The following is a 21,645-nucleotide window of genomic DNA, read 5'->3' on the forward strand; positions in this document are numbered from 1 at the left end:
TCTGGCTGCTGAAGGGTAACTCCTCACCCTGGAGGAAGGGAGCACTATGAGCCTTGTATTCCTGAGCTGCTCCTGAGTCAATATGAGTAGAAATACCATTAAAACATGAAGGCAGCGTCTCAGTTTGCCAGAGGACCGAAACTGGGACAAGTGTCTAGGAAAACTTAAGGTCTCAGGTCAAAGATTTGAATTCTCTCTGGTCTCTCTCTCCACTTCCTCTCCTATATCGTGGAATGAATAATTTTCTTAAGTTTCTTCAGACTGGAACAAGAATTCATAGAATTAGTGTTTGCAATGTGTTTCAACAACAGGAAGCAATGTGTGAGCGCTATGTGCTCTTGCAGTTATTGATAAGCCTCAAAATACGCACAGATGGGGGACTTGGTGTTTCAAGAGCTAGGAGAGTTTTTAAAAAGGCATAGGTCATGTTAGACATAAGCCATACTGAGGAAAGAAAGCAGAGTGAGTTAAGATCTTATGTGCACTGCCAGGTCAAGAAGACTACTCACAAACCCCATCATTCTGCTGACAGATTCAGCAGCTGCAATATCTAATGCAAGACTAATATGATTCTTCATATATCTGTCAGCAATGATACTCCATGACCTTGGTGGTAACTGAAGAAGGAAGAGCACTAAGAAATCATGTTAACAGAAGAAAAAACATGGAAAGAAAAAATGAAGGGGGGGGGGGTTCTTCTTATAAGACACCAGAGCAGTTAATGTTAATAGTCCCATTGGGAACGGTGTGCATCTGACCACTTGATGTCAGACTTGACCCACATTTCAGTCAGCCTCCAGGGCAACAGAAGCTTCAGAGGAATTTGATACTACACTTGAAAGATGTCTTCTGAAAGACATTTCTTTGGAACACAAGTTGTGCAAAGTCAAATATATGAAATAACATGAAAAGCGGTATTTAAATCTTGACCTACTCAAAGGAGCTGAATAAACCTCCTCACGGCAAGAAACTCACATGGTGCTCAAATGTTAATTCTACTGAAATCTTTAGATTCGAACATGTCTCCAGTTTGTAAGGAAGCTTGGAGAGGCCACTTCTCCTCCAGAAATCACCCAGACAGAAATCTTGCATCCAGAAGTCCCTTGATCTCTTGGAAATATAAAATACAGATCCACTTTCAGCTCCAAAAACACTGACTGTCTTGATTAGTCAATATTACAGCATTTTATTATTCTTTGTGAGGCAGAACGCTCTGAAGTTATGCTATTACATTGCCTTGCAGATGCAGCACTAACATTGGTCAACATCACCTCCCTGTCCAAGCTAATCGGCTTCTGAGATTCTTGCTTGAACAGCATGAGATGTTCAAGCAATGAGCATTCTTTCTGTTGTTAAAATATCGTTTCACAACATGGAAGAAAACTACTCATCAGCTTCTAATTTGGGCAACGTAAGCCAATTTCTCATCACAAATAGGTACATTTAAACACTAAAAAGCTTTACTGCCCTCGTTTCAATCAAAGCAAGTGAATTAGCCAGCATTTAAACTGCTTAAAGTCAGGTGCCTTTGCTTTCGACTAGATAAAGAAATGCACACAATCAATCGCCTGATGGAGGTGGTGAAGAGTAGAGAAGTGGTGTGCCACCAGGCACCAGAAAAGGTAAACGACAAAACTTACGCCCAGAAGACCGTGTACCCACAACCTAAATCCCCAGCTCAAGAAAACATTAACCAATACTGCTTAACGTTGCCCTGAGTTCCATGAGATGGAAGCATTTGCCAAAAATTACACTGGGGCTTAAATGACTGTTGAAAGAATGAACTTTAAAATGTGCTGAAATACCTCCCTGAATGATGTCTAGGTCTTCACAGAGGTTTGGATATCATGAAAGTTAGAGTGAGTTGTACAAAGAACCACAATAATAGCGCAGAAACTTCATGGCAGCAAGAAGAAAATGGACAACTGCATATAAATTTAAGCATCTCCAATTTATTCACAGAATCACCAATCCAAGAAAGCATTTATGTATCCAAGTTATGCCTGAACTTAGATTTCAGTGGCTTTAATGGGGTTTAAGCACTTAATTTTGCTGGTGTCAAGGTTTTAGTGATTTAAACCAATATGGCCCTTAAGATCAGGATTCTCCTTACTTTTCTCAAGAAAACAAGAAGGAAAAAAAAGAGAAAAACAGTGGCTGCTAACTTCCTGCCACTACATGGGAATAGGAGATGATTTGTGTATCCTGCAGCAGTGATGTTATCTTTACTAGAGCATTCAAACCACCAACATTCATTACCATAGCCTCAGTGACTGAAATTACTGTTTTGAAATATGCAGTGCCATTTTCTACTCCATATACCAATTTTCAGCAATCATAAAAGACAGACCTTCCTAGGATCCAATGAAGCAATACAATAATCTATATTCCCTGTGCAGAAGTAGAAAAAAATGCGACTGAAACAACACAATATCAGCAGAGCATAACACAAGCATTAAAAATAAAACAGGGTTTGAATGATTGTTAGAGAACTAGTAATAATCATAGGAGTACTACTGTCTAAACAATCAGATTTCAAACTAAAATGTATTAAAAACAAACATAGGAACAGGTGGCTGAGCAGTTGAAAACTCAAGTGATGTGATTTAATTAATTGCTACCTGTAATTTAGTTTTTCTTCATTTTTTTCCCCCCAAAGTAATCTTTTCTCTTACTAGAAATAACAGAGAAAGGTAAATATATAATTTACCAGCTTCCCTATGAAATTTAGCAAGGCAGAAAGCATAATGTTTCCATATCTCCCAAAAAGGAGCCATCATATCTCTCTGAATTTAGATGACCATAGCAAAGAAATAGCCCATGCTCCCAGACCAGAGTATTTATCCTTGTAACTCAGTTCTGCTTCTGACTAGAATTATTCCACATTTTAAAGGGAGATGGAAATCTATCACATACCTTTTAGTGTCCTATTAAACCATGAGTGGAAGCAAAAAAAGGTGTGGGTTTTTTCTAACTCCTCTGGTGATCCAAGTTTTACTCTGAAGCTTGAAGATATAAAGGATCCTCACTAGAACTGCAGTCCTCCTAAGGTGTTTAGCCTGGTAACAGCCTTTGGAAATTATTGATAGAAATCAACCGGTGGTAACAACGGCTACATAAGACATGCAAATTTTTCTCACTCCTTCACAAGCTCTTTCTTTGTGTATCTGTAGCTTATCTGCTGCTGTACTGAAGTTCAGCACAACTACAGATTTCTCAATCATCAGTACCAATACCACTCCAACTGGTGGATCTGCAGGCCCAGTTACAAATCTATAACCATCTGCAAGCCCCTCTTCCAGACAATAGGAAAAGGTAAGATGTTTCCTGAATGGCATTCCAGGCAAACCCTACACGGAGGATTAATTTAAGAACGATTTTGTTTATGTTTTTATGTATTTCACATTCAGTACACCTGCTGTTGTCTAGCAAGAACTATCACATATGCCTAAGCCTTTGTCCAGGAACAAACTTGTTATGCCATTTAAAAACTACAAGCTTCATTCATGATAGACTGTCTCAGGAAAGTTTCATCAAACCTAACAAAGCAAAAGGACAATCCTGCCTGAAATCAAATAATCCAATATTTTGGGAAAATTGGTTAGATTTTTCATGGATTCACCACAGGTAGCGCTCTTTAAAAATTGCAACCTCCAAAACGCTGGTGCCCTTGGTTGTTCCAGGGCTCCGAGGCCAGGGTTAAAAAAGCTTTTGACCTTTTAATCTCTGCCTGAGTTCAGAGCTCAAGTTTTTATCTCAGATTTATATCCTCCCTTACTCTGCTCCTACTTAACCATGGTAAAACATGAAAAAGATCCCACAAGTAGCTAAGACTTGTCTCTACTTCTAACCTAAAAGAGAGTCCACTGTAACGGATAGGATTGTTCCTTACCAGTGCAAGGCTTCTCTAAAAGCTGTCGGATTAGTTTGTTTGAATGCAGATGTTTGGCTGTAGGTATAAATGATTTAATGTCTGCTGCTCTTGCATGATTCAGAGTGATCATGTAGCTATCAGTACAGCACAGGAACTAATTATTGATGGCCGGCTAGTTTCTGAGAGATTTGAGGTTGGAAAGCTGAAGGTATTCCCCTTCCCTATGTAGGATGCTGAGCTATTTTTTAATCACAACTGAACCTCATGTCAGTATTTTCATTCTGGATGGTACAAGCTTCTCTCTTGTATGTCCCATGTGTAAATGTCAGATGGTATATTTTGGCTATGGAAAAGAAAAATTATACTTTATCTAAGCTACTGCCAGACAGGCTTGGAAGAGTTTTCCATAACACAGAGTAGAAAAATCTCACAGTGTCTATGGACAACGTGCCAAAGTGCATGTAGCATCTGATCAGTGCCTTTATTTCTGTACCAGGGCTCAAGTATTTTCTGCCTTTGATCAGTTTATGACTTTAGTGCATGAGGCATTACTACTGCATTTCATAATTCTTTCTGGTTTCCAAATTCATCCCTGTGCCTAAGCGGAAAAAGTATAGAAGAGATCAGGTCATAACTTGTTTTGCTTAGATTTGTTTCTCAGAATTTCTGACAATAAATGAAGTGCAGGCTTGCATGAAGGTGGCCTGGGGTCAGTGGGATGGGGAGGGAGGAGATTCTTTCAAGAATACTAATAAATGTTATTGACTGGGACAATGAATCATTTGTAGGTCATGTGGGCTCAGTGAGGTTGAATGTGTAGCTTTTTTATTCAGGTGGCTGAACAAACTGGAAGCTGTCGTGCCTCAGAAAAGTCAGAATAATCACAAAACTCAGTCCCTTCACAGAAAAACATAAACCTCTTTTTCAGCCAAGCTGTGCCGTACTAAAAGGAGGGAAAGTGGTTCTGTAGATGCGATTAATCCAGTTTTGAGAGTTCTCAAATTTGGGGGAGTTCCTAACATTTTTAGAGTTTCACAGATGCTCAAATTCTTTTCTGGATTAAAACCCAAATCTGAAGCACCGTTGCAGTCAGTATGATTAGGTAGCATAAATCCAGTGTGAAATAAGAGTCAGACCCACTAGTTTCTACTCCAGAAGAGTGAGGCAGCAAACAGAGCTGAGAAGGGAATGGTTGTTGCATATGTCCTCTGCTGTAAGATCTAGGGAACATCAGATGAAAGCAGCAGGTGTCACACAGACAGCTGAAGATGCTACCTCCCATAATTAAAATTGCATATCTCCATATTAAAAAATGGATTAGATGGATTCCTGAGGATAGAGGGACAAAATTAGTGTCTGCTGACAGAGGAAGTTGTCACTGATCACAAACCTCCAGAACATAGTGTCACCTTACAGTCACCTAGTTACTACCTTCTTTCATTAGCATCAGCTAGCAGTGATGGCTAACACTAACCAACACAGAGCTGGCTGAACCCTGTGTGCTGTCAAAAACTGCTGTTCTCAGTCACAAGTGGTTCAGTTATCAGTGACACACTTCTTGCTGCAATTGTCCTACAGGGTCTGACCATGGTGTCAGAGCCAGGAGCTGGTAACAGGGTCCATCAATGACCCCAGACAAGGTCCATCCAGGGAGCCCAGTCAGGGATGCAACAGGGACAGGACTGGAGGCTACAGCATGGGTCTAAAGATTCAACGACAAGGCTGGAGACAAGCTATACTACACATCTGAGGCACCCATCCATGAGACAAGCTGCCTACAGTGTGGGCCCAAGGTCCATCCAGAAAGCAGGCCAGCAAGCAGACACGCTTGAACCGTAGCTCAGGCAAGAACCAAGCTTAAAAGGGAGCTACTGGGTCCAGGGGCAGGGCCAGGGCTGAGATCCCAGGAGACAGGACAGTAACACCTATGAGCACCTCGGGGCCCAGACAAGCATCCACACAAATGGGTGTCAGCTGAAGTTTCCTTTAATCTTGCTGATGGCATTTAAGGAGTTCTGGCCAACTGAGAATGGCAAACCTATGCAAGCCACTGCACTAGATGCATGTATGACACTGTTGTGACCTACTAACACTTCACATGTGCTTTCCATATCGGCAGCCATCCACAGAAGGGGTGAAGTGCTCTCACTCAGTTCTTCCTGCACAGTTTGCTCCAAAATATATGAAGGCATTTCAGCAAGAAAATACACAAAACTGAGAAGCAATAGGACCACTGTTTATTTTCCTCAAATATCTGTTATTTTTATTATTACATCAAAGAGTTTGCAGGAAGTTTTGGACCATGTCTCATATGCTAGTCAAAGTAATTTTAGTCATAAATCTGTTTAACTGACTTATTTTGTGGGGAAAATAAGTGGCACAGTGCAAGCAAACAGAACTTCATATACATCATTTTGAAGGCACAAGGGCCTGTGCTGAAAATCAGAGAACTTAAAGATGAAGTAACAACTTTTGAGTCTAGAAATAAACTGTTCTAACACTCTCCTGCACTATGCTCATGCGTACCAATGAACGGCAGATGTAAAAGGCATTACAAACTGGTTCTTCTTTTCAAATAAAGTTAAGACAAGAATACTTCAGTAAGCAAGATCTTCTGTGTAAAAGATCATTTGTAACTAGTGGAATATTAGCTATTTTTAGTGGCATGAAATTTTTTATAACCTTTGACAGAACATCCTACTAAAAGCCTCCTTTCAAAAGGATAAAATGCCTGAATATCTGTCTATATTATTTAAACCAGCAATTAGTACCAGATGTTACTGCACCTTATATTTAGACACCAAATTTCAGTATCTCAAATAGAAAGAACACTCTTGAAGGACAGAAGGAATAATTCCAAATGTAATTACAGCATATTGTTTTCATTCTCTCTCATTAATTTACCTGATTGCAAAGTAAAATTAAATGAAGTTATATTTAAATTTAAAATTGGACCTGTGAGTAATGTAACATCTTATCTTACTGAGGAGGAAAAAATAGTTTTAGTGCATATCTCACATTTCATTAAACAGCCCATACCCTGCATAAAGCTGCTAAAGGACATTGAGAATATAAAAATGTTGTAATGGTAAGAGTACACAGCATATCAGTTATTTTGTAATACATACACACCCCAAAACAAAGATTTTTAATAAATCTGTGAACAAAAACTGTACTTAAGCAAAAACATGCGATGTAAGCAGTTATCACTAAATGCACTTCACTGATAATCACACTGGAAAGTTCACTCGACTTGCCCAGCATCACAAAGACCATTATCAGTGCTGAGAACTGAAAGTCCATGTCAAGATCCCGATCCCAAGGGGAAAGGCAAATGGTAGTAGCCTGGTCCACATAAGCCTCAGGCACAACAGACAGCGCCTGATTCACTGGTAGATCTTTGACATCACACACAGAGGATGTGTGACTTGGTCTTTGGAGCTAGCTCCAGACAAAATGCTCTCCAAGGAGATAAGGGAGCTTCACTGCATACTTGCCTGCTTGTTGACAGTGCTTGGCTGGGAAACAAAACCACTTCAAGTAAACAAAAGCATCATTGTAAATGGTCCAATTCTTGGCAGTGTCAACAAAGAAGAGAAGATAGTAAGCAGCCCTTTACTGCTGAGTAGATGCCAAATGCTGAAATACTGTGTTTCACTTGCAGGTATCTATAAAGGACTTCAGTCTCCACAGCTACCAACAGTAGTAAAGGGGGCTTATGGTTTTTAAGAATTAAATATTTATGGTGGTGCTTCTGTGCACTAGAATTATGCTACAAAAATATGTAGACACACATGTAGTTTCATTCAAAGTCATACCTTTGTGGAGTGATTGCAGAATTCCCTCCTGGTAGCTGATCTGTTCCTGTTCTGGAGACATTACTGTTCAAATCCAGACAAAAAAATAGACATAAAGGTGCAAACACCTACCCAATATTTTTCTTCCCTAAATAGATTACCACTTTTTAATATGGCTTCTCTGTATCACGTTTAATCTTTAACAACCCACCCCTGTTTTCAGAAAAACTTGTCTGCCCCATTACCAATAAAACAAATTGCAATAGGTTGCAAGTCTGAGACTGCTGTGAAGACTTACATGCAAGCGTTCCCAGCATTCCCACGCAAATTCACTGTCACCTCAACTATCTGTGCAAAAGGCTGAGTGCCTACAGCAGTCCAACATTTTAATGTCTAGGGGCTGAGTAGCAACTGCACATTTCACTATAATTCTAATACAAGTGTTACATTCTGTTTCTTTAGCTGCATCTAAACCCACAGGCTAAATAATGCAGTCAGTGATTCAAACAAAACTTTCACTAACTTGAGAGGAAAAGCTTAAAAGCATTTAAGGAAGTCTATTGGGATAATTCCTGCTGACCTTTATTCATGAGGCTTATCTGTCCTATTTGAAGTAAATGATACATTGCATCAGCAAGAGTTAAGTTACTGTGGGCTCCTCTCACATGAATCCATTACAGAGTAATAATTTTGATATTCTTACACTCACCCTAAACTTCCTTTAATGATGCAAACCACCCATGCATAGACCTTTGATATCAGCTCATCAAATTAAGATCTGGAATACCTTGATATTCTTCTGCCAAAAACTGTCCTTTAAAAAAATTTCAATCTGTTACACATTTTATTCAGAACATTCCTGTATCATTATGCCTAACATTTATTCATAGTACTGGCTTTCCTCTCATCGCCCATGGTAGGATCTGTATGTCAGTAGTATGTTACTGTATTTATCTAGCAGTAACTTTGGCTAGAAGGAAAGCCCACCATCCCATTTGCTGAAGGAATATAGGGAAGTCTGACTGTACTGGTTCCATCAGAAACTCTGGTAGTACGCTTCACTACCTTTACCACTCTCCTACACCCTTCCAGACCACCTTCCTCTGTCCACCACCAAATTCACTTAATTAGAAAAAAAGCTGAGAGCTGGACCAGGGGAAGAGGTAGAGCTGCAGTATGGATGGAGCTACATCATCCTTCAGTGTGGAAAAGATATCCATGCATTCAGACTCCCTTCCCTCCTTGTTGTGGAAGGATGCTCAGGTTCCTTGCAAATAAATAGAAAAGGTAATCTCAGCAAAGGGCAGGTCTGGGAGCAAACACAATCGAATACCTCTAGTCAGCTGACAGTATTAGTACAAGCCTACCAGCACAGGCAAGGGGACTAAACTGAAGAAATGACATCTAGACAACCAGAAATGCCATGCATATGTAAATGTATTCTGGCCTTCAGACTGTGTTTTGGACAATTTTCCCTATTAGATCTCAAAAGAAAAGCTCCAACCTGATTAATTTTTAAAAGACCAATCCATACAGGGAAATCCAGGTGCTTATACTGGGAACATTTATAGCTGTAATAAATTTAGAACTTGATATTTTGCTGTAAGCTTTATATATTATTGCCTCCTTTGAGAAAGAGGCCTTTTTTATTTTTGAGGCATCTGAAAACAAAACTCTGCCTCTGGGAAACTGCAACCTTAAGTGCTCAGAGTTGGCAAAGATCTGTTTGTATCTGTCTTTTGTATGGGGGTTTCTTCATCAGTACGTAGCAAATTTAAGAACTACTATTTGGTTCATGATTATTCCTTTAAAAAATAAGATGAAAAATTTTAATAATCCCTTTTACACATTTACAGTAGGTTCCACAAATATTTCTCAGGTGAGCTGATCTAAAGTTATTTCCATTTCCAACATTTGCATAAAGCTCTGTCTCCTCCTGTTTGAAAATCTGCTTGTATTTTCTTCCCTAACATTAATCCAAGATCTCTTGTTTTAAGTTTGTGTATGACTAACAACTGTATTTTAGCATTGATCCATTCCCATTTGTTCAGAATCTTGCATACCTGCATAAGAATCCTCTCTTAATCTCCCTTTCCTTAACCACAGTTGAGAAATACATCCAAACTTTCTTCATAAATCATGGTTTGGTTACTAAATCATCTTGGATTGCCCCCTGCCGTACCTTTTCAATGTCTTCCTGTAATGAAGTGCCCAAAACTGAGCTCTGTTTTCTAATGAGACTAGAAGCATGCCAGAACAATTTCTGCAGCTTTATACACCACACAGCCAGAGCTATATTTCAGAAACTTGTTTGCTCTTCTTCATTTTTGTTATTGTTACCAGGAAATAGTACTAATGGTTTAGCCTATTATCTGCAGTCCCTTCTAGGTTCTTTTCTTAATATGAATTCCATGTTGTGTCCTTATTTAGACTGCAATCTTCATGCTTATTCTTTTAGTAATTGGCTACATTACATCACATTATGCTGCACTGAATTTTATGAACCACTTAGCCACCCAAAGGCCAATATGCTTGTGTTATAAATATTACATTTCTGCTCATTCCAAGCAATGCTGCTATCTATTCCACTCTCAAAACACCTTTGAGAAAGGTGAGCAGCTGCAGTTAAATGGACTAGCTGCTATGCAGTCTCTCACAAAAAAAATACCATGGAGAATTAAACAACAACAAAAACCAACCCACATCACCTGTGTAAGGCCAAGTTCTCCCAACAGAATCATTTAGTCATCAAGGGAGTCTCCTGACTTCATAGGCAACTACAATGTAAGTTACCACATTTCATGAAATCTTGCCCTCCACCAACATCCATCACTGTCTTCTGTTCACTCAGTGCATCTTTTAAAGGGTCATTCTTCTTGGGACTCCAGCTTCTCAAATGGTTTCCCTAACACCCAGCCTTGGTCCCTTTTTCCTTCCCTCTGGGTAATTATATCTACAAGCAAGATTCAAATGATCTCTTCAAGTGGACTGCTATCCATGTAGCACTTGTCTCTACCAGCCCATAACCAAAGTGCTTCTGCCTTTCCCCCTGACAACTGCTTAGAAACGTTTAGCTATTATGCTACCATAAGGATGACTAAGATGTTGCTGTTAACCTCCCTACTCCACTAGATGGGACCTTGCTACTCCTTTTCTTGACCCTTACGATGATTTTTACCTGTCACTCAAACATTGAAAAGGGGAGCCTAAGATGACCAAAAGCCTTGCTGATTCTTTCTACAAGAGAACTGTGAAACTGCCTTTTCTTTCTAATAGCATGTTAAAAATCATGCAGACATACAGGTTCAGCAATTATTTCAATTACTTTTTTTCCATCTTGTAAGTCTGACTTCATTTGTACCTACACAGTAAGTCTTCATGCTCCTTGCTGTGATCCTGCTACCCCTCTCTTTTTCATCCTTCCACAGGTCCCACTTTTTGGTCACATTAAGTGTAAGTCACTGGTTCTCCTCTTCATGTCCCTCATAGCCTACCTCTCACTGGAAATGACAGCTCCTGCCTCCACCGTCTGTTAGCAGGGTTTCCAGATAAACTATTCCCTGCTGCCATCCCCACTTGGGGTGTTTTTTCCCAGCCATCCTCAGAGATATCCCATTATCTTTCAAAACCATTCTTATACCATTCCTTGGCTTGACATCTTTAATGGACAAATGTTAGGCAGCTGGTATGCTGATACTGTTTGCTTTCATGCTTATCAACTCTTTAGTAGTTTCTTTGCACTTCACCATCTGCCCATCTCCATCTGTTGTCTCCTGTCTTATACTTTGGATGTAAGCTCTGGTAGTGGTGACTGTCTTCCAAATTTTTTTATTTTGTTAACAGAGCAGCTAGCACAGGGGTTTCTGGTCCATGACTGCCATTTGCTAGGTACCGTGAAAAACAAATTATTCAGTCAGCATGCCAGTGAACTATTTTCTCTGCATGGAGCAAGTATGCAACTGAGGGTGCTCACAGACATCATATCCTTTTGAATCCAACTAGCAACCATTCCTTTCTCCTGTTACTTCCTGTTTCTCTCAATGTGTAAGATGAAGGGGAGAGAAGGTAAGCAAAGTCAACCAATATTTACCAGTTGCCTTACTCCTTTCCTTCCTCTGCTTTTTCAATAAAGGCTAGGAAAGCAAGCTCAGAAATTTCTTCAGTTCCTCATTAAAGAAATGGAGGAGATTAATTGAAACAGAGTGACAGCAATGACCTAAAAAATTATACCTGGGAAAATATTCCTGGTATTGATGAAGGATGAGGGAGTTCTGAAAGAAGTTATCAGTGCTAGCACAATGGTCAGAGCTTCATGGCAAGAGACATCTAGAGGAAAAAAAGGACAAGGAGAAGAGTAGTGAAGTAGTATGGCATTCAGGGTGCACAACTGTGAGCATCAGTGATCTGCACAGCACAGGAGATAGTGCACTCCGGTAAACAGGCAAGAAGAGAGGTAAAAGACCACACCAAAGGTATGAGTAGGCCAGGAACATGAAGGGAAAGCTATGAGTTATAACAGCATGGAAAGAAACATTTTCTTTCCTAGACCTCTCAAATCCCTCCAGAACATCATTACTGTTTTTATAGTATAAATCTACTATATTTCCTTTAACTCATATCACACAAAAAAACTGCTTATGGACACAACTATTGTTCTGCTCACACAATGCAGAGATCTTGAGAAACACCAGCCATCATCTTTGAGGTACCAGGAAATCTTTAATGTGTCTAAAAGAGGCAGATATTTACTTAGCACATCTAAAAAGTGTTCAGTGTTCCCTTCTTTTAAGGCCAGAAGTAGGAAAAAATCTTAAACACAACACCAGATGTTATTTTAGCAGCTCAGGTTTTACCCTTAAATAACTTTAGGCACTTCAGATTATGCATTTTGGGTTTTTAAAAGTTATTTCTAGATACAAATTTTTGAGCAATGAAATGAAATGACAAATGGTAACACCATACCTTTTTCATGAAGTGTTTATCTATGTATGCCTTCTCAAAGACTTTATTTTCCTACAACTTAGCGGCTTATATGAAAAGTTAAAATACATTAATCCCGAATCTTCTTTAAGTCAATAAGGGAAATTCAGCTGAGTGGTGTTTAGGAAAGATTTATGATATATCTCATATATTGATCAGCATGGATAATTTAAATGCAATCTCATGGCTTAGTATTTCAAAAGACAGATCAAACCTAACTATTTAAAACAGCTGTTGCTGGAAGTCTTGGGGACAGTCCTCAGCCTGTATAAATCAGTACAGTTCTGGCAATTTCAACGGATCTATACTGATTTAGACAGCAGAGGATCTAGTGCTCTACTTCTGCAAAATCTATTAAAATGCATGCAGTAGATTGACCGTGGCTTAATACTACTAATCCAGCTGCCCTTGGTCTCTTTATTTTCTCTACTTAGACTTTGGAGACACTTACTGTGTAGGTAAGCAGCATTAAACTAAGAGTTCTTCAAAGAACTGGACATTATTGATTGGCAGATGTTTTAAAGCCATTCCAGTAAGTACCATGCTCTGTTAGCAATAGTTTCAGCCTAATGCACACGAGCCCAAACTCAGTGTAGCTCTTGATACTAGTGAAATTGTGAAGCTAGCTTCCTGTAAGGGTAGGACCTACTTTTCAGGAATCAGAGCCCAGCTTTTACATCAGGCTGTTTCCCATGATATACTTTACCAGAGGCAGTGTAGCACATAAAAACTTCAAGAGTTGTTTCGGCTTGCAGGATTCATTGTTAAAGCAGATGTTAGATCTTGTTCATAATTGAGTACCAAAACTCTTATCTGCATACAACAAAGAACTGTCAGTTCCAGACTATATTAAAAGCAGAATCCAGTGCTCTTCATCTCCCTTTCTTCCTCCAATATTTCCCCTTTATTACCTTTTCATATTAAAAGAAAGTGTACAGTTTTACACAGTAGGCTCTTGGGGCAGGGACTGCTGCTTTCTGTAGTATTGTATAGCACAATGGGATTTCCTCCAAGCATTGCAATGGTTCCTAATGATTTCTGTTATATCTTAAGTCAGAGACCTTGGTGGATGACATTCAGAAATACCTCCCCTGTATGATAACTTGTGATCTTTATATCTGAGACCAAAGCTCCTGAGACACCAGGAGTACCAAAAGAATATGAACATGTGCAAACACACACATGACAAAACATTTCTGGTTTTCTGCAGGGAACTTTCTTGCCCCTGCTAATAATTGCTGAGCAGTGCGTATGGAAGGAGACCCGAGGGACATGAGAAAGCTCATATTGTCTCATTTCCTTAAGAAGATCTGTTTTCACCATGTGATACAGAACTTTCCCTGAGGAACAACATAGATGTGTAAAAAAATGTGCACTGTGAGATGTGGGGGAGTGATCCCAGCATCCCACTGCTGACTTATCTCCAAGGACTGGAAAAATTCTAGTCTTCTTTCTATAGAAAAATGGCCTATTGCATTAAGAATATTAGAGCTTTCTACTTGTCTCAGCTCTTGATTAGGAAATTAGTGCTGCCCCCTCCCTTCTCCTTCCCAAATTACAGCAATTGTACCTGTGAACAGGTGCTGTAAGAAACCAGCATCCATTAGTGTATTTTCTGGTTTCATGATTAGCTGATACAAAACTGAAGTGTAATCAAGTAAGGATTCATTCCTTTGATTAGCCATTGAAATTATTCTGTGCCTAATCAGATGCCTGGCTAGTTTGTCAGCCTCCTTTAGGGAGTCTTTACCTCTAACGGATGGTCCAAATGCATTCATAACTGCGGATCTGATTTAAGTATATGTCTCAGTGTCCTGACTCGTCTTTGAGAGTCAAAACAGACAAATGAAAGAACAGCTTTGATGTGAGCTTATCTCATTCCTCAGCTACAAAAAAAGCACCATTTTGAATTGTGAAGATTTGTACAACAGAACAAGACTAGAGATATTAATAGAGAGAACGATCTATTGGAACAAGTTCTGTGCCACAAAACCAGAGATCTGCAACAAAACAGATCCAGGCTTAAACCCCTATCCTAAGTCATTGTGAAGAGGCTTCTTGCTCATATATATGAAGATTTTTGTATTCACAAGATACTATGTTACTTGTCTTTGGTAAATTTTGCAAATAGTATCAAGGAAGGGTTGCCTTAAGACTGGAGAATTGCGAACAACGGGCATTTCTTTCAGGTCCTGACTATTTTATAGAGAGAGACAAGACAAGGTGCAGCATATGCAGTTTGTCTTGGAAAAAAGGTTGTTCCCCAGTGTGTAACTTCTCTAAGTCAGTGTGCCATAAGTAGGTCCAAAATCAATCAGCAAGCTAGCCCTTGTGAGGCATTGCATTGCTCTGGGATTCTCGGCAGAGCAGAGGCAAACGAGCAAGTGTCCCTGCTGCAGGGCTCCCTCCCCCCCGCGTCCCTCCAGGAGGGAGGGGGCTACTGCAGGGGGGTGAGGATCTGAAGTCCCAGTAGCAGACGGACTGCCCGATTTGGGGACCAAACCGCCCATTCCTTCCCGCGGGCCCCGGGGGGCGGCTCCGCTCCGGCGCCGGGAGCCCCCCCCGCCGCCGCCCGCCCCGGGTGCCGCGGGGCCGCTCCGCTGCCGGGGCCTCGCTCCTCTCTCCCGTCCCGCCGGGGCGGTGCCGGCTTCTCCCGCTGTCCCCTGCCGTGCCGGGGGCTTCGGCCGCGGCCAGCGGCGGGCCCGGCTGGGAGCCGGCGGGCCCGGGCTCCCTCCCGCCCGGGGGCAGCGCCCGCAGCCCCGGCCCGGGGAGCTGCCCCTCCAGCACGGGTGGGCCACCCAGGCCAGGCCTACAGCAAAATCCATTTCCCCAGCTTCAAGCCGCTATTTTCTGCCCCAGGAAGCTCCCCAGTATGTCCAAAGCCAGAGCTGCTCAAATCAATAGCAAATTTTTATCTCATTATTTAGGTTGTTCTGTAACTATCCAGTCAAATTTCTTTCATACCTTCTCCCTCCTCACATACTCTTAGGTTGTTACATTGCAACATGCAATTAAAAGAAAACTGTTTCAAATTAGGTTTTGCATCAGATTCAAACAGATAAAAAATTTGGCAAACAGGAACATGAAACTATATTTAATATTGCTATAAGACTAAAAATTCTTTTAAATGCTACTTTAGGATATTTAAGTTTACCTCATTCCCACAGTAATTACTTCAGCATAGAATTACTCCTGTTTACTTCCATAACTTTTTCCCAAATATTCTTTAAAAAATATCACTGAGTAGAATGACCATATTATAGTTTATCTTATTTCTATTAAAACAGCCTTCATCATTCACAAGTCATAGTGGGGGTACATAAGCCACAAACCTCACCTTAAATTTAAATGTTGCTGGTTGGTGACAAAAACATTTTTGCTTTTCTGACGCCTTTTTTTTTTAGCTTTAAATAGCAGCAATTGAGGAGAAAACAAAATGCCACTACAGCATCTCAAACAATTTTTGAATGTATAAGGAATAGAACTATTTGGGCTTTCAAGTCCAAAAACAGATAAATATTATGAATATATCAAATATGTTTAGATATTAGAAAGTACTTTACTAGGAATTATGATTTTCAGCCTTTTAAACACAAACTCAAATTAAAATTAAAGATTAAACTTTGTTTACACCATAGTCCAAGACCTGACCGAATCAAATACCAGAGCGAACTCCAGAGTCAATGTCTGCTGCCATTGAACACCATACTCTAACATCTGAACTTGAGTGTTTCTCTCTACTATTTCAGCACTCTTTATAAAAAGAAGTGGTTTTCCACCCTCTGGTAAGTAACAACTGAGTTCTGTGCCATGTGTCAAACTTATTATGATTCCAGGGTGGAAGGAAAGAATACAAGGGTACTTTGAGGCTAAGGAAGTGGTCTACAGGAAACCAATAACTAGACTTGCCTTTAAAGCAGCATCTATTCCACTCCACTCACTTTACTCATACAGTTTGTACTAAAAACTTGTCTTCAGACACTAAAGAGTCCTTGTATTATGTCTGACACCTAGTGAAGGTGAAGCACTACTGAAGAGTAAGGAGGCAGCCTTCTGTACTCTGCTAAAGTGAGCTCTAACTCCTGCTCCTGCTATCTGCTCCTTGTAGGTTGCCTCTGATCTATCACCATCCTGGTGAAGCACAGGATGAAGATTTTATAGAACACACAGAATCACTGAGGTTGGAAAAGACCCTCAAGATCATCATGCCCAACCATAGCATTGCCAAGTCCACCACTAAACCACACCCCTAAATGCTACATCTACATGCCTTATAAATACCTCCAGGGACAGTGACTCCATCACATCCGTGGGCAGCCTGTTCCAGTGCTTGACAAGCCTTTCAGTGAAGAATTTTTTCTTAATAGCCAAACTAAGCCTTCCCTGGTGCAACTTGAGGCTGTTTCCTCTTGTCTTTTCACTTGCTACTTGAGAGAAAAGACCAACCCCCATCTCCACTACAACCTCCTTTCAGGGTTGTAACCAAGAATATAATGGGATGAAAAACAGTATAAAATTCCTGAATCAGGGTAGAATAAGCTAATGTGTTCACACATGTCATGTCCAGCTGAGAGGAACAGCCTCTGGAAATCAAATGCAAATCTCAACCTGTGAAGACCATAGAGGACAAAGACCATGATATACATCTGAAAAGGTGTGCCATCCAAAAGCAGTATCTGCTTTGGCAACTGCTCATCTGTGTGTGACTCATCTGAACTGGACAGACTGCAGAAATACCAGAGATTCACTGCTGATGGCCCCCTTTAGGGATTCTCCATCCTTCTTTTAGATCTATCAGTTATGCTGGAGTGGAAGGTTCACAGGTGATCAAAGCTGTCTACTTCACCTCTAGATCTTCCAGCTGCCACTTAGGTAGTGAGGGCTATGCAACTGCTCACTTTCCACTGGACAGTTACAACGATGGTCCTGCCACATCCTTGAAGGAGTGCAGAGACTTCATCCTTTATGCAGAGTCTGACCCAGCATCTATCAGGCTAGTGGGAGTCAAATCAATGATCAGATGCAACCATTTCTGGAGTCACTCATAAGCCTCTGATCACATATGTGCAGAGTCATCCATCCCCTTCAGTCATTTATTTCAGCAGCCTGCCTTCTAATACTCCTAATCATATTAGAGTATTTCTCTATCTGGAAGAAGCGAGAGCAATTGAAGGGCTATACTCTTACGTGGAAAATTATAAGTTATGCTGAAATATTAAATAAATGAAGAGACACTTAAAGAGAAAGCTAGCTATCAAGACACTAGGAAAAAAGCTCAAAAAAAGTGAAATCAAGTCAGTGACATTTAAGAAAAAAAATCTAGAGAATCTGCTCAGCCTGGCTTTGCAGTCCAGCAGCTTGGAAATGACAACTCATGAGATGTTCTTTAACACAAAAAAATGTACCCTCTGGGCACAATATATATTATTGATCCTCAAATAAAAAGAGAGGACTGAAACATAGATTAAAAAACCCTCTAAGAAAACCTCAATTTCAAGTTTTAAAATAAATACAATTGCAGAGGTATACTCGGGAAATATTTTCTGACACAGCACCTTCATAACTGCTGCAGTTCAACATGACATTATAATTCAGAGAATTCTCACAGGCTTCAGCTGATGCGGACACTAATTGGAAAATCCAGTGAACAATGGAATCTATAAAGAAGTTACATTTCAACATACAAAATAGTGTCCTCAGGAAAAAAAATCTCAACAAAAAATCTTCTACAGAATAATAGTACAATGTAAGCTCTTTGAAAAGCTTACTATCCTGCAAGGAAACTCAGGGGAATTAATGTACAATGTTAACCAGACATTAATGGGTTTTGCTCTGAAAAAAAACAACTTGAACAAAATAGTCACCAACCCTCCCGGTGGCCTCCCAAATAAGTCAAAAGACAGCAAAAGATTTTAGAAACAAATTCAGAAATTATACTAGATTAGGCCCAAACAATTCTATATCTAACTAAATTCATTTTAATCTCTCACAGTATTCTGTGAGAATGTGTTTACACATACCTTGTCTTTTGCTTAAAAAAGAAGATGAGCAACTCTCCCAAAAACAAATCTACACCTTTGGATAATTCATTTCCAGCTTAGTACTGCCCTCAGAAAAGACAGTTCCTGAATGCTAGTGAGACAAGAAAAGTTTTAGTTCAGGAATGTACTCAATATTCCATTGTTTAACTCTTCCATCAACTGCATCCTATGTAATTGAGAAAATGTCTCTATTGAAAAGCAAAAGCTACATATTTTAATCAAGTGTTAAAGTTTTCTATTGAATTCTTGTCTTAACTGGATGTGCACTGCCCCTTTAAAAAAATCTCTGCCTGTAAAAATCTGCATCAAGGAGCTAGTACCTAGTCTCAAAAACAATGTTTTTAAGTGCAAGTCTTCGGTGATAATGGGGAACAGACTAAAAATAGTCTCCTGCTCACAATTAACAGCATTCATGACTTTTCATTGTCCTTCCATTAATGATTTTGGAGGTACTCCAACTGGAGTTACATTTAAATTAAAAATTTGAAGTACTTATCACACATGATGTAAATTCATTATGATTGCTTACAGATTTGTTAGCCTATTTTAACAATATTGTTAAAAAGGTTCTCAATCAAGTGCAAATGCTAAAGCTATTAATAATTATTGTCAACCTTCACAGTGAATTACCAGGTATTACACATCTTAGCCACATATAAACTGCACAACATCTGTGTGGCATCTGAAAACACTGCCAGAATTGCTACTAACCAGAAAATTTATGACATTTCAGGCAACAGTGTAATAAACAAGATAACAAAACAGGCATTTTAAGTAACTGTATGGATATAAGTCCCACTTTTCAAACACAAATATGCCTAAAATTAGCATTTTATGTTCACATTTTGGCACCTAATTAGAAATCATCTGACTTAAAGGTACAAAAATGTACTGATCTAGTGGGAGCTGATATTTTTCCAGGATCATCAAAACTCTGGCCTGCTCTGTTCAGGCCCTTACCATTAGCATTTCACATTAGCTAAATCGGAAAACCTGCCTACAGCTTCTTATTCAGAATCTCTTGCTCAGCTTCACTACCTTTTTTTTGAAAAAGATAACATTTGCTTTTTTGTTTTTCAAGCTTCCTTCCTTTATAAGCATTTCCTGCTTCAGTAATTTTTCTTCTTGCATTTTCTACACTGACAGCACACTGTTACGACTCCAGAAATCAGCTGGGTTATTAAATGATTATTTATGTATGAGGTCATGGTAATTACCATTCCTAATGCCTTGCATACTCTAATACCTTCAGGCCGGTAATCTTTAGCATGTCTTCTTCCAGCAAGTGTTAAGAAGCTTATGCTTGAGAATTTCAAACAACTTTGAGAACAAGACACAATCCTGTTGCGCTTTCAGCCTCACTTTTAACTGGCATGCCTTTTCAGCTTCAGTTCTCACGTGTGTTATCGTTCTTTCACCATCCAGCCTTTATAGTAAGTCCGCAGGGTTCCATCAGTTCTCAGACAGTCTTTCCATACTGAGTAATACACTTGTTTAAATTCCAAAAAGACCCTACCAACCTATCATATCCATACTCCCGGCCCTATTTGTTTATTCATCTCAGAAAGATCTGAAAAGCACAAGCATCCTCTTCTGAAGCCAGATACAGCTCTTACAAGCTGCAGAAAAGTGTAAGAGTACCCAGGAGGCATATTGAATAGATTAATGCTCTTTGAATACAGATTTCTGCTCCCCTTTTCGAGCAAAAAGAGAATTGCTACTGCTTCACTCATCTTTCCTCATTATATGTACATTTGATTTGTCTACACTAAGTTATTGAAATTATGTCAAGTAGTTCTATTTCATATACCTTCCATACATACAATTTCAACTCACATTTCTCATATTTACCACTTGTTCTGTTTTCTTTAATACCACATATTTTTATTGGTCTCTTACTTTCCTAGAATGTTTTTTTTTAGATTATAAATACTTACTGGTTCCAGTCTATCTGCTTCAACTCAGAACTAAACCTGGACCCTTCTGTAGGTTTCCAACTCATCCCAGTAGCTTGCCATTTTAAACCAGGAATTTTCAGTATCCACTAACCCTGCTCAACACCAAAGATCACACAGACATGCAAGCAGGTCATTCACAGGAGCATTGCTCCCAGTCCAACATCCAAGAAAGACAGCAAAGTTCAAGGAAACCTTTTCACTCTAAAATTACATCAAGTCCCAAGGGCACCTCAGGATCAAGGCAAGCATGTAAGGATCAGGACACTTCATATGTGCTTCCTGTCAGTGTTAAAAACAGAAGTATGAACCCTCCAATACGCTCTTCCCTCCACAACATGGGTCTGTGGGCAGCATGAACACAGGGAAGTTGAGAGCAGGCATCTTGAATTGGTTTGAGCCACTTTTAAAAGGGTGGTTGCAACATCTGTTTTTGTTGTGATTGTCAAGCCATAGCCTCATGCTGTGTTTGTGCCCGGCTGCAGCCAAGCCAGGGAAAAAGCCCCTGTGCAATGCACACAGCAGCATGTGTGCAGGCATGGCCAGCAGAGAAACTCCTGCTGCTGGTATATGCTGCATCTCCTCCAGAAGGCTCTGCTGACAGAACCAGTGGAGGAGAGGCTTTCTGCCATGCAAACAGCCATTTGTGACTTCCTTCCACAAGAAAATTAACACCAGCTCTGCACCCTCCCTCATTACCCACTAAGTTTGCCCTGGATCTCATCTCAGCACATGGGTCTGCTCTGCCAAACATGACAGTTTAAGTTTTAGGCCTTTGGACCAGCTTCATGCAGTCTGGGGAAAGAGAGGTGACATCTGATCTAACTTGAAGCCTGCCAAAGGAGAGCTGACTGGTCAATATTTTAAGACATTTGTACCAGCACAGCTAATTCACACTTCATCAGTAAGTCACATGATAAGAGTCAGTTTGGACCCAACAGTCAGAAGCTCCATTGACTGTCTCATCAGGCTGCAGTTTCAGAAGTATCAGCGTTTTG

Source organism: Falco biarmicus, chromosome 8, assembly GCF_023638135.1.
Source record: "Falco biarmicus isolate bFalBia1 chromosome 8, bFalBia1.pri, whole genome shotgun sequence".
Classification (NCBI taxonomy): domain Eukaryota; kingdom Metazoa; phylum Chordata; class Aves; order Falconiformes; family Falconidae; genus Falco; species Falco biarmicus.